Here is a 14,068-nt window from a genome sequence, read left to right as displayed (position 1 = left end):
AACCAGAAAAAATATTTCTTCACTCAGGCCTGGATTCTCAAACCAGCACTGATATCAGCGGCCACATGTGAATAAACATGTGGATAAAGATGAGCCAGTTGATGTAGTGCATCTAGATTTTCAGAAAGCTTTTGACAAAATTCCTCATGAGAGGTTCCTGAGAAAATTAAAGAGTCATGGGCTAGGTGGCAAAGTTCAATTTTGGATTAGGAATTTGTTATCAGATAGAAAATAGAGGGTAGGGCTAAATGGTCATTTTTCTCAATGGAGGAGAATAAACAGTGGATTGTCGCCAGGATCTGTACTGGGACTGGTGCTATTTAATTTAGCTTATTTATAAATGATCTGGAAATTGGATCAACGAGTGAGGTGATTAAATTTGCAGATGACACTAAACTGTTCAAAGTTGTTAAAATGCATGCAGATTGTGAAAAATTGCAGGTGGACCTTAGGAAATTGGAAGACTGGGCATCCAAGTGGCAGATGAAATTTAATGTAGACAAATGCAAAGTGATGCACATTGGGAAGAATAACCCAAATCACAGTTACCAGATGCTAGGGTCCACCTTGTGGGTCAGTGCTCAAGAAAAGAATCTGGTTGTCATCATAGACTATAAGATGAAACCTTCTGACAGTGTGCAGCGGCAGCTAAAAAAGTAAACAATATGCTAGGAATTATTTAAAAAGGGATGGTTAACAAGACTAAGAATGCTATAAGGCCCCTGTATCGCTCCATGGTGCGACCTCACCTGGAGTATTGCGTTCAATTCTGGTCTTCTTATTCCCCCCCCCAAATATAGAGGAACTAGAAATGGTTCAAAGAAGAGCAACAATGATGATAAATGGGATGGAACTCCTCTTGTGTGAGGAAAGACTAAAAAGGTTAGAGCTCTTCAGCTTAGAAAAAAAGATGGCTGAGGGGAGATATGATTGAAGTCTACAAAATTCTGAGTGGAGTCGAACGGGTAAAAGTGGATCAATTTTTCACTCTGATGAAAATTACAAAGACTATGGGACACTCGACGAAGTTACAGGGAAATACTTTTAAAACCAAAAGGAGGAAATATTTTTTCACTCAGAGAATAGTTAACATAGTAACATAGTATATGACGGCAGATAAAGCCCCGAATAGTCCATCTAGTCTGCCCAACCTGATTCAAGTTCTGTAACGCATTGCCAGAGGTTGTGGTAAGTGCAGATAGTGCAGATAGTGCAGCTAGTTTTAAGAAAGGTTTGGACAATTTGCTGGAGGAAAAGTCCATAGTCTGTTATTGAAAAAGACATGGGGGAAGCCACTGTTTGATTGGTAGCATGAATGTTGCTACTCTTTGGGTTTTGGCTAGGTTCTAGGAACCTGGATTGGCCACCATGAGAATGGGCTACTGAGCATGAAGTACCATCAGTCTGACCCAGAAGGCTATTCTTATGTTCTTTTTTTTTTTTTAATTTATTTATCAATTTTAAACATTATCATTTATACAAATAATAATACAAGGATCATAATAACACAATCTATGAAAGTAAAAGTTAATCTTACATTACTATCATTGTCCTCTAGGCCTCATTACGGGAGATTATCCTGATCTTAACTTCAACTATAAACTAAAAATATAATCAAGATCTTTAAACTAAGATCAATTTTACAGTGCATAATTCTATTGAACTCATATTACAATTAAATCAAGTGGCAATTACTTGTGTTTCATAAAGCTTTAGAAACTGTTCCAATTGTATAGAATCCCAAAATATATAATCACTTTCCTTAAATTTCACTAAACATTTGCATGGGAATTTTAAATAAAAAGTAGCTCCTAAGGCTAACAATCTTGATTTTAAATTCAAAAATGCCTTTCTTCTCAATTGTGTTGCCTGGGCTACATCTGGAAATATTAATACATTATATCCACAAAACTTTGCTTGCTTATTTTGAAAATAAGCTTTCATGATTAAAGATTTATCTAATTCCCTAGCACAGGTTATTAATAGAGTAGACCTAGTTTGGATTACATCTTGTGAGTCTTCCAAAAAACCTGTTAAATCAAATTCTATCTGTTCCAACTGGTCTACTCCCAATTCTGCCGAAACTTTCTTTCTCTGCGGGATATAATACATATTTGTTATGGGCAAAGAATCTGGATCTGACAACCCCAAAACTTCTTTAAAATACTTACGAATCAAAATTTCTGAGGTCAATAAATGAGTTTTTGGAAAGTTGACCAGTCTCAGATTCTTTGCCCGAAGTATATTCTCTATCTTTTCAAATTTTGTATAGGTAATATGTGAATCTTTAAGGACAGAAGATGATAAAGTTTGTAATGTTGATACTTGCGATTCCATAGTCAGGGAACGTTTCTCAATAGTTTTCAAATTTGAATCAATATTTTCTAACTTAATAACTACTTCTTTTGAAAACTTCACATTTTGTGTTACCACTGATGTTAATAACTCCTCTACCCTAACATTTATTGACCATAAATCTTTAAGGGAAATTTCCTGTGGCTCATTCCGGGCTTCTAATGGAGCAAAAGCTTCTCTTTGAAAGGAGATAGCTTTAGGCATCTCCTCATAAAATAATGAGGAAGATACCTCCTGCTCCATAAGAACCACAGTTTGAGAATTGGAACCTCTTTGGGAATCCAAACCAACAGCAATTTTCGGTAAAGGAGGAGGAGTTCTTTCTAGAGGGCTAAGCGATGCCCCCAATAAAGATTCAGCATCCTGATTACCTCCTCTAACATCTGAAGACATAAAATGTCTATCTATAGGACCAACTACTACTGGAGTCGATACTTTGGGTTTAGCTTTCCTTTTCCCCATTTGATTTTAAATAACCAACTTACTAGCATACAGCTCCAGCAGTCCTTTATTATCCAGTGTCTCCCAGTGTCTCCAAAGGGGCTCCCAAGGGGCCTATTGTGCCCCTTAGGGCACGCCCCTTTGGCCATGCCCTGCGGCTGCGCCGCAGTAGCGGCGTCCTTTTCACTGTCTAGTGTAGGACTGTTGTCTCTGCGGGTGCCCGCCAAGATTCGGCACCCGAAGTCACCGGCTCTAGCTGTAATCAGAGCACTGCTGTTATCAGGGGCACGGGAACACCTCCAAAAACGCTGCACCTCTCACAGGTAATCTCCACAGATAGTCAGTAGCGGCGTCCTTTTCACTGTCTAGTGTAGGACCCGGCTGACGTCAGGGCTGTTGTCTCCGCGGGTGCCCGCCGAGATTCGGCACCCGAAGTCACCGGCTCTAGCTGTAATCAGAGCACTGCTGTTATCCGGGGCACGGGAACACCTCCAAAAACGCTGCACCTCTCACAGGTAACCTCCACAGATAGTCAGTAGCGGCGTCCTTTTCACTGTCTAGTGTAGGACCCGGCTGACGTCAGGGCTGTTGTCTCCGCGGGTGCCCGCCGAGATTCGGCACCCGAAGTCACCGGCTCTAGCTGTAATCAGAGCACTGCTGTTATCCGGAGCACGGGAACACCTCCAAAAACGCTGCACCTCTCACAGGTAACCTCCCTCTTATGTTCTTATGAGATTCAATAACCACTAGCCAAAAGTATGCTGTGTGCACAAACTGTCGGAATAGCTGTGAAAAATACTTATCCCATTTGAGTTTAATATCTCATTTTTAGTGTTTTACATTGCTTATGCAAAAATTATTTAAGACAGAATACAGGAAAAAACCTCAGTAGTCCAATGCTTTATAACTTTGTAATAGTGCTGTGTTGTGTTCCCCTATGTACTGCATATCAATCATAGGTCAGAAAATCATCTTTCTACTCAACATCTAATATATTTTTAACATTAACTTTAATGATTTTATTTTTGCTAATTATTTTATGAATTTGTAAGGGGCATAAAGAGTGCACTTATCTCAAATCAGTGATCCTGAGGGTATCTCCAGTTCACCCTCTGCTTCATGAAGGGATAAAAAATGTGGTCCTCCTTCTAAAAACATACATAGTAGTTTCATTAGTCTTGTGCTAAATACTATATGAAAATCAAGCTTAAAAATACTCACTAATTCATGGCCGCACTCAACCCCATTGCAGCATTTAGACAAAAAAATAGCTCTGGATTAAAAATAAAATACCAACCTGATGCCCTCAATAATGATGAGAAACGTCATTGTATACTGAAAATGCCATAACAAATTTAAATCACCTCATTAACCAAAACATTGCTTCAAAAAACTTTAAGCCAGAAGAAAATAAATCAAAGAAAAACTGGCCATTTGATGGAAACATTTAATCCCCATTGTTCACAAGATTTCAAATGGTGTATGTACAGTTGTTCATATTGGATCAGTCGTGCTGCTCTATCACCTTCTTGCCGAGATGAAAATATTTGTTCATTCACGAAACAAGGCAGCTGTTCAAATTTGTGTCAACAATTGTTGCAATGTACTGTACTATCAACCAGTCACCTGCTTTGTTCTTTTGTATACATGATTAATGTTCATTAATGCAAAGATTCAAACTCCTAGTAGTTTTACCAGTCTATTACTTATTACAAGTACATTGTAATGCCTAAACTACATAGTCTGTTTTAAAGATTGTAAAAGACTTCAACCATAACCACAATTGGCTTGATATTTAGCCGGCGGCGATCAGCATTGTGCTGATTGCTGCCAGCAATAAACCCAGAAATTCAGTGCTTGGTCATGTCTGGGCTGCGGCATTGAATTTCTGGATTTACAGAGCTGGCTGACAAACTGGCTGTGGATTACCACCTGTAGATAGTACAGACTTTAAGGCAGCCATATTTATGCAGTCAGTTAACCTGACTGGTTGAGTTCTAAATATCAGCCAAGTGCAGAGACTCTACCCTCAGATTGCCCCAAAATAGCTCATCTCGGTAGCATAGTAAGGGGGGCAGGAGGGCAGACCGCCCCAGGTGCTTTCTTGGTGGGGGCACCAGCACTTCTCTGCCCCCCCCCCCCCATGTTTGCGCTCTCCATTCCCCCGTACCTCTTTAAATCTTCACCAGCATGAGAAACTTCTCTGTCCTGCTGCTCGCATTGGCCTGGTTCCCCTCTGAAATCACTTTCTGGTCACGGGGCCAGGAAGTGACGTCGGAGGGAAAGCTAACTCTGGTGCAAGCAGCAGGCCATAGAGGCTGCTCGCGCTGGCAACGATTTAAAGAGATACAGAGGTGAAGAAAGGGTGTGAGTGGGGAGTGGAGAAGGAGTAGGGGGGAATGAGGGGCACCTCCTACCCTCGCTACGCTATTGGCTGGTTTTGAATTTGGCACTAACTGGTTAAGTGCTGCTGAAATGACCAGTTAGGCTTGAACAGGCAATTTAACCAGCCAGAAGCCATTTCTGGCCAGTTAAACTGCGATGAATATCAATCCCAATACTGCTTACAAAAGTGTTAAAAAGAAACAGGCCAAGAACTGATCCTTATGGCACACCACTTGTAATCTCCCTTTTCTCAGAATGATCTCCATTTGTTATCCTCCATTCAACCAGTTCCTAACCAACTTAATCATTTTAGGGCTCATACCGAGGGCACTAAGTTTAATTATAAGTCATCTATGTAGAACTGTCAAAGGCTTTGCTAACATCTACTATCACCACATTTAGCATTCTCCCTTGATCCGACTCTCTGGTAACCCAGGCAAAGAAATTTATCAGATTTGCCTGACAAGTCTACTATGTTGGCTCAGGTCCTGCAATCTATTACATTTCAGAAACATCACTATTCTCTGTTTTAGAAGTGTTTCTATTAATTTACTTGCCACAGAGGTCAGACTAACTGGCCTGTAGTTCCTAACCTCCAGGGCCAGCTCAAGGAATTATGGCATCCTAAGACAACTTACAATGGCACTATCCCCTCCCCCTCCCGTGGCCCCCTGGAGTCGGCATCTCTCCTTAACCCACTCTATCCAGCATCCCTCCCCTTCTCTCCCCCACCCTCCTGGTCTGGTCTCTCTGTCCCTTCCTCTTCCACCATGGTCCTATACACTTTATCTTGGCTGCTGGTAGTAGCAGCAGCATGAACAACAAGCAGCTTTAGGCCTACCCCTCTGTTCAATGCAGATAACAAAAACAAAAGCTGGTCATAACCAGGAATCAACACTCATAAAAACACATTATGAAAAACAGTTACAATAGACCGAAACATATAAAATGCTATCTCAATTCAATGAATTCTAATTCTGCTAAAAAAAAAAAAAAAAAAGTATCCATGGAAACCATGGCTATTTTCCAAGTGCAGTCTGCCTCTGTGCTGATACGCATATCTTAGGAGGCCTTGCACATGGTGAAAAGTCATCGTATATGTGGATATTAAAGGTATTTTGAGACACTTGCATATGGCTATCACTGCTTCATTTGTTCATGTTGTTCTCATGGAGAGGGGGAATAGAAGGTAGAAATACATATAAACTTGTAAATTGTTCTCCATATTTGCCATTGCTTTTGTAAAATAGTTTCCTCATGCACACTTAAGATATATCTTTCTTTACGAACACATTCTCTTTAAAATAGTATTCTATGTAGTCAGATTTAAATATTTAGGCAGAGTACAGTTCAAGGGCATTCTGGAGTGGAGAAAATTTTTATATAGCAAATAGTGAATTTCAGCCACTCTCCATTACAACTCATGAATGACAGGTATTATTTCAAACTGAAAAGAAATACATTTCGAGTGAATTTTCATGGACCCCCTCCTTCCCCCCCTCCCCATGAGAGTGGGTTTGTGACAGAGCTTAGCAAGAAGTGTTTGTGAACAGTGGGGTTTCTGTCTGTCATTTATCTGACAGCAGGTGGATTATGCCCAATGTATGAAAGTTACATGGCTGAATGTGCAGAGGGGGTGGGTAACTCCATGTGCAAATCATGCACTGAGGGATGAACACTCACACACTTGGGTGAAATGTTATGCATTTTTAGAGGTTATCTAATGAATGGAAATAAACCTTGTGGGCTCAAATGAATGTAGGGATATGAGCTCAGCAGAGCTTAGTCCAAAATAATAGAAGTGAATATCTACTTCCCACAAGTTCAGAAGGAAGAAGAAATGTTGGGGGATAACAGAATCAGCATGCTGATATAAAATCTAGAACAGGATTCTTAACCTGGGGGTCTGTGGATGGGTTTCAATGGGTCCGTGAGGATCAGATAAAAATTAACATTTATATTCACTACACAGCCCAGAATTGTTGATTTTTCTTGCAGATGAGAGAGTGGATGTAGTAGAAAACGTAGTAGTAGTAGATCTGTTTTAATTTGCACATGAGGATTGTATTTCATAATTATAATGAGTGGCCATTACTTTTTGCATATAAAAGGAGTGGGTTTTTTTTTTAGATTGTTTACTTTAAAGTTTAATAATACTTTGTGTATGCCATATATGTATGAGACAATCGAATCTCAATAAATAAAGTACATTATATTTGTTGCATTTATGTGAATATTTCTGGGGAAGTGGGTCCATAGCTTTCATCACATCCTTAAAGGGGTCCGTGACTCAAAAAAAGTTGAGAATCACTGGTCTAGAATCTATGAGTTTGCACTGCTCATTTAGGAAGTAGCTCCCTAGATGAGAAACTCTGTTACTGGCTGACACAGAGCTCTTTTTAGAGATGGTATACTGTGTACTAGCAGAGGTGTACCTTTAGGGGCACTCTTGAAGAAATGGATCGGCAGCCTTAGGGAGCAGAAGGCCCTAGGCAGAAGACGAGCAGCCCAGCTCCCAACCAGCACCCCTTTAAAGCTGAGTTCAAGGCAAGTGGCATTTGGGAGCAGCTCAGGGTCAGAAGAAAAGGGCCTGCGGAGGCACTATTGGTGCACGAGGGCCAAGAAAAGCAGAGACAGCCCTGTCAAGGGTTGGTAACCGGGACCCCAGCAGGGATCTACCCCAGATGCTTCTCTCAATGGAGGGGAAGGCTACCAGAGTGCAGATTGGCACTAGTAGAGACACAAATCAGCATCAGTGACCCAACAAGAGAGAAGGCTCCCTGGAGACTAACAGCGGAGGTGTAGTGCTCTTTGGAGGGCAAGAGCTCTCAGAGATAAAGGATAATCACCAGCTGGGAAGGACAGCACCCATGTATCCTTAAGAGAACTTGGGGACTAGACAAGGGAGGACTGGAAAGGGAAGGAGGGATCTAGGTACACAGCCATGCCTAGCTAGTGACTAAGCTAAGAAACTTGGGAGGAGCCTACAATCACTATGTTGGCAGTCAGAACTGAAATAGGCTAAAAGGTTTTGGAAATGCCGGATTTGAACTGAGAGTTAAAGTTCTAGAGACTATAAACAGAGGATTTGAATATTTGAATAATATACTTCCCCCTCCCGATTTACAGTTTTAGGACTCGCAATTTTGATTATTCACGATTTCCTAAAACTGGAATCACCCTCCACTTCCCTCCCCAGACCTTACCTAGTGGTCTAGTGGTATTTTGTGGCAGGAGCAATCTTCTTACGCTCCTGCCCCGTGCTGATCACTCATCCAAAATAGCTGCCGTGAGTTCCCGTCGTAGTCTCAAGAGACTATGGGAACTCATGGCAACCATTTTGGATGAGTGATCTGCAGAGGGAAGGAGCATAGGAAGATTGCTCCTGTTCCAAAAGACTGCTAGACCACCAGGTAAGGTCCGGTATGTCGGGGAGGGGGGGGGGAGGTAAGGCGGGAAGAAGGCGGGAGTGGATCAGAGTCGGCCCAAAAGTTATTTGAGAATTTTAATATTTGCGGGCCGGTTCTGCCCCTAACCCCCATGAATATTGAATGAGGAGTGTATACAAATGCTGTTGAATTACCTGCACTAGTATTGGTTTAAGTGTGGAAGTATTAGAATTGTAAAAAATGATTCCTGACAATTTGTTTGATTAGGCCTATGTCACATAGTTCAAATAAATCAGTTTAATTTATTAGCCAACCTTGTTCACAGAAGTTTTTTTTTTTAAATTTCCTGGTGGAAAATTTCCTTGGTGCCTCTACCTTTTCCTCAGGTGGAGGAACCAAGCACTAATCGAGTGAGGGACCAATGGAAACTGCCTTTGGGGGACTCCAGCCAGGTTGGGCCCTGGACCCAGAGCCATCCTGAAGGGGGTGTTTCATTCATCAGTGTCACATGTATTGATGGCATGACAGAATATTTGTATAACATTAAATAGGAGTATCAGAGAAATCCTGGGGTGTCAAGGAATGTCAGGGGTAGAGTCGGGGCGAGATTGGGGGGCTTCGGGGGATGATGGGGCATCCCTCCTGATGGGGGATGTCTCAGGATGGTGGCAGGAGGAATTGGGCACATCCCCTACCATGGATATTCAGGGGTGGGAGTGTCTCAGGGGTACCAGCAAGAGGAAGTGGGTATCCCTCCTGCCAATCAACTTCACGGGGGATGGGGGGATGGGTTCCCTGCTGCAGCTGCTAAATTGATCGCAATAGGGAGATTCCCTTGCTGCGATCAGCTCAGTGGCCGCATCTATTTGCTGGCCTACATTTCAGGCGCCTATTGCGGCCCTAGGGAGACACCTAGGGCCGCCTAAGCTCGCCTAGGCCACTTCCAGGTGAAATCACGCCCATGCCTAGCCTTGGGCAAGCTTAAGTGGTCCTTTGTGCCTCCCTAGGCTCGCAAAAATGCCTACAATGTAGACAGACTGCCTTGGGGTATTTTTTCAAACGTGAATCCCGATTGGCTACAATCAGGATGCAGTTTATAGAATTTGCCCCTAAGGGCCTGATTCTGGAAACAATGCCTGCTGCAGTAGGTGCCTGCAAAATGGGCACCTACCACTTGTCAATTACCGGTAGGCACCACATCCAGAATCACATCTATTTTTTGTACAGATGCCTTAAATGTTGGTCAGCGTTTTACAGGCCTACAGCTCATGTTAATGGAAGCACCTAGCCACACCTACGGATGTCTAAGGCCACTTCCAGCATAAGCCATGCCTACTCTGGCCTTAAGCATTCATTGGTGTGCCTAGGCGCTTCCCTAGGCACGAGTCAGACACCTACATTTTGTAGGTATTGTTCACCCAATTGATTTTTTTTAAAAACATGTCCCGATTGGTCCCTTAGATGGCAGTAGGACACCCACCGCTGCCTATAATCGGGACGCCATTTTGAGAATCATGCCCTTGGTATCACAAAATTCAACTTCATCAAACTGTGACCAAATTCGATCTACTGGTATTTCATAATTTACAGTGTTAGAATAATTAAAGTCAACATTAATTGGAGGTAACTGGTCTCTTATTGTTTGAATTCTCATTTTAAAATAACTCACTAGATCAGAAGCTGATGAAGTAATACAATCATTATTATTTGTCAAATGGTTTACATTGGTTAATTGATGTATTAGTAAAAATAGTTTACTAATACCTAAAGTACCGGTATCCACAATTTTAGAAAAATACTCTAAACCACTTGATCTTTCATGAGTATGTGATTCCTCAAATAAATTTGTTATCTTTACTTGAAAATAATCTGCTAATTGTGTAGCCATAGGCAACACTTCTCTAGTTCCATCACAGATTTGTGAAACATCAATTAACATATTAACTGTATGAAACAATTTACTGACATTTGAAATATCTTCATCAATAACAGAAGAAAAATAATCTTAGCATTTAGAGTTACATTTCTGTTATCCTTTACTGCCTTTCTCCAATTAAACCTATTATCTGTTTTGTTCTTAATCTATTTTCTCTCAATTGTCTGCGTGTTTGTTTTAGTTGTTGAATATCGCTATTATACCATCTATTTTCTTTTTGTTTAACTCTGCCTCTATTTTTAGGAGCAATTCTATCTAAAAGTTCTATACAGTTACTATTCCAATTTGTTACCCACATAATCTGTTCTTCTTTTGATTCTGGAACAGTATTCATCATTTCTCTCCAAAATTGAGTCTGATCTATCTTGCTCCTATAATTTCATTGTGTTACCCCTTGTCCCCCCTTTTCATCTATAATCTCTCTCCCCCGCCCCTCCACTACAGCCATCCAGGATCTCCTCTCTATCTCTTGCATCCCCACAATCCAACATGTTCTTTATTTCTTTCCCATCTAACATGCCCCTTTGTCTCTTATCCCCCAACATTACCCCGTCTTCCCCCTCCCCCATTCAGCATCACCTGTCTCTCCCCCAATACTCCTGTCCCACTCTTTTTATCCCCCCCCCCAATCATGCCGCATGGTCCCAAATCTTTTCCCCTCACTCTATTATTGTCCCATTCTTTCCCCCTCTTCTTCCTGGTTACTCATGGAAGCCTCTTCTTGATCTTTCTTCTGGAGTACCTGAAGGAATTGGGAGCTCACTTCCCTGCCTGTCACCCGTGCTGTAGGGTTCTAACCCTATGTGTGCCGCTGTCAACTTCCCACCCTTCTCTGTCTGGCAATCACTTGTTCTCCCTCCCGCCACCACCACTGCATGCAAACACAATTAATCGATGCTGTAGGGCCCTAATGCTGTGCATGCCATCATCTTCCTTTCTCAACCTTCCTATTTCATGGAAGGAAGCTGTCAGTGGCACGCACAGCATTAGGGCCCATGGTATGGGTTAGATTTGTTTGCATGCTGCTGTGGAGGCAGAGAGTGGGCAGCAAGTGTGTGACAGGCAGGGAAGGGAGGGAAGCTCACTTTGCCAGGCATTGAGGCCCTTTGTAGCTGTGGGACCCAGGGACATTGCCATGTCCCCCCCCCCCAACATCCCCCTAACGCCAGCACTGTTACTATGTAGGGACCACAGGAAGAACAATGCAGGCACCAAGGGGAAGACATAACTTAGGTGCCTCTCCACACCTGCTTCAGCCATTGAAGCTCAGGCAACAACAAAAACTGGTTCTTCTTTTAAGAAAGAGAGAGGGACTTATGTATAAAGGCACTATATAAAAATTATTAAGACCACAGTTTATAAAGTCAATGCAGAAAGGGAATCGTAGTACAAACTTCAGAGAAAACAGGAAAAAAAAACCACCGGGGGCCTTCAAGTTAGGGGCAATCAAACTTCTTTTTATTAATGGGCCTGACATGGACTGTGTTTCAGCATAACCACCAATGCCAAGAAATGCAAGGTCATGCATTTGGGCTGCAAAAACCAGAGGGGATGGTATAGTTTAGGGGGTGAAGAACTTATGTGCATGACGGAAAAACAGGACTTGGATGTGATTGTATATGATGATCTTAAGGTGGCCAAACAGATTGAAAAGGTGACGGCGAAAGCTAGAAAGATGCTAGGTTGCATAGGGAGAGGTATGGCCAGTAGGAAAAAAGAGGTATTGATGCCTCTGTATAAGACTCTGGTGAGACCTCATTTAGAATATTGTGTACAATTCTAGAGGCCACACCTTCAAAAAGATATAAAAAGGATGGAGTCGGTCCAGAGGAAGGCTACTAAAATGGTGTGTGGTCTTTGTGATAAGGCGTAGGAGGACAGACTTAAAGATTTCAATCTGTATACTTTGGAGGAAAGGCGGGAGACGGGAGATATGAGAGAGTTGTTTAAATACCTATGTAATATAAATGTGCATGAGTCGAGTCTCTTTCATTTGAAAGGAAACTCTGCAATGAGAGGGCATAGGATGAAGTTAAGAAGTGATAGGCTCCGGAGTAATCTAAGGAAATACTTTTTTACGGAAAGGGTGGTAGATGCGTGGAACAGTCTCCTGGAAGAGGTGGTGGAAACAGAGACTGTGTCTGAATTCAAGAGGGCCTGGGATAGGTTTGTGGGATCTCTCAGAGAGAGAAAGAGATAATGTTTACTATGGATGGGCAGACTAGATGGGCCATCTGGCCTGTCATCATGTTTCTATGCCAGGGGTCTGCACAAAGTAACAATACATACCTAAATAATTGACAGAAAGGCTATAAAACAATTCCAAAAAAGTACCAACTGTTGACAAGAAAATGTGCCTGTAAATTAAAGATATTAATATCCATGCAACATTCTCATGTACAACTGGGAAATTAAAAAAAGCTAACAAAATACAAAGAAAGTGAATGAAGTGAGATAAATACAGAGGTAAACTAAAAGTAGTGACATTGTGTGAGGTATATTTTAAATATATTCATATGTAAAATTAAGTGAGTCTTTTACAAAGCCATGGTAGTGATACTGCCTTAGTAAATGTAAGTTTCAAGTTTTATCAAGTTTGAAATTTATTAAAATTTTTGATAAAATGCAAATTGTAAATTCTAGGGGGCTCATAATCGAAGAGAAAAACGTTCAAAAACTGGCCTAAGTCGGCACTTGGACGAACATTGTCCAAATACGTCCAAGTGCCGATAATAAAAATGGGTTTTGGATGTATTTCTAAACGACCTAGGCCTTCATAGTGCCGCTGAACAACAAAAGCTAAATGGGGCATTTCAGGAGGAGTGTCAAGGGAGGGAGTTGGGCAGGACGTGGGCCAGCTTAGACTTAGTCGTACAGCATGTATAACTGAAACTTATACAGCCCAGGATCGACGGAACTTGGACGTTGTGACTTAGACCATGTAAAACATGGTCTAAGTCACAAAAAACCACCTAGTCACCAAATAAGCACTGCAAACCCCCACACACTATCCCAGTGATCACTGACCCTCCTCCACTCTCCCACCCCAATAAAAATATTAATTACACCTTTAAAATTCAGCCTCCAGACCATCATCACCTGGCAGCCTGGCATAGGAAAGCCTAGTTATCCAGCACAGAGGCGGCTTAAGCCATCTTGAGGGTGGGTTAGGGACTCATGGAGAGGAAGACTCATGCCAATAAGCCCCTGTAATCACTGCATTGATATTTAAACATGTGCACTCCCCTATATATCCCCAAACCCTTTTTTACTGGCATATAAGTGGCTCCTGCAGCCATAAGGGCTATTAGGGTGGTAGATAAGTGGGTCTAGGGAATTCTGGAGGTGGTTTGGGGGGCTCACCATGACCTATAAGGGAGCTGTAGTAAGATGATGACATAGTACCTGTAGTAAGATTTATGGAAGACATAAACTACTAATACGTGCCTGTTTTAGTCAGATGCTAGGGAAAACCATAATCTCCTTACCCAAGGTTCGTTATTTTGCCAGTTTATACTAAGAATAGAGACCCAGGCTATGTGAAATACTTTATTAGAAATAT

Source organism: Geotrypetes seraphini, chromosome 3 (assembly GCF_902459505.1).
Source record: "Geotrypetes seraphini chromosome 3, aGeoSer1.1, whole genome shotgun sequence".
Taxonomy (NCBI): Eukaryota; Metazoa; Chordata; class Amphibia; order Gymnophiona; family Dermophiidae; genus Geotrypetes; species Geotrypetes seraphini.
The sequence above is the reverse complement of the archived record's forward strand: the minus strand, read 5'-3'. Positions refer to the sequence as shown.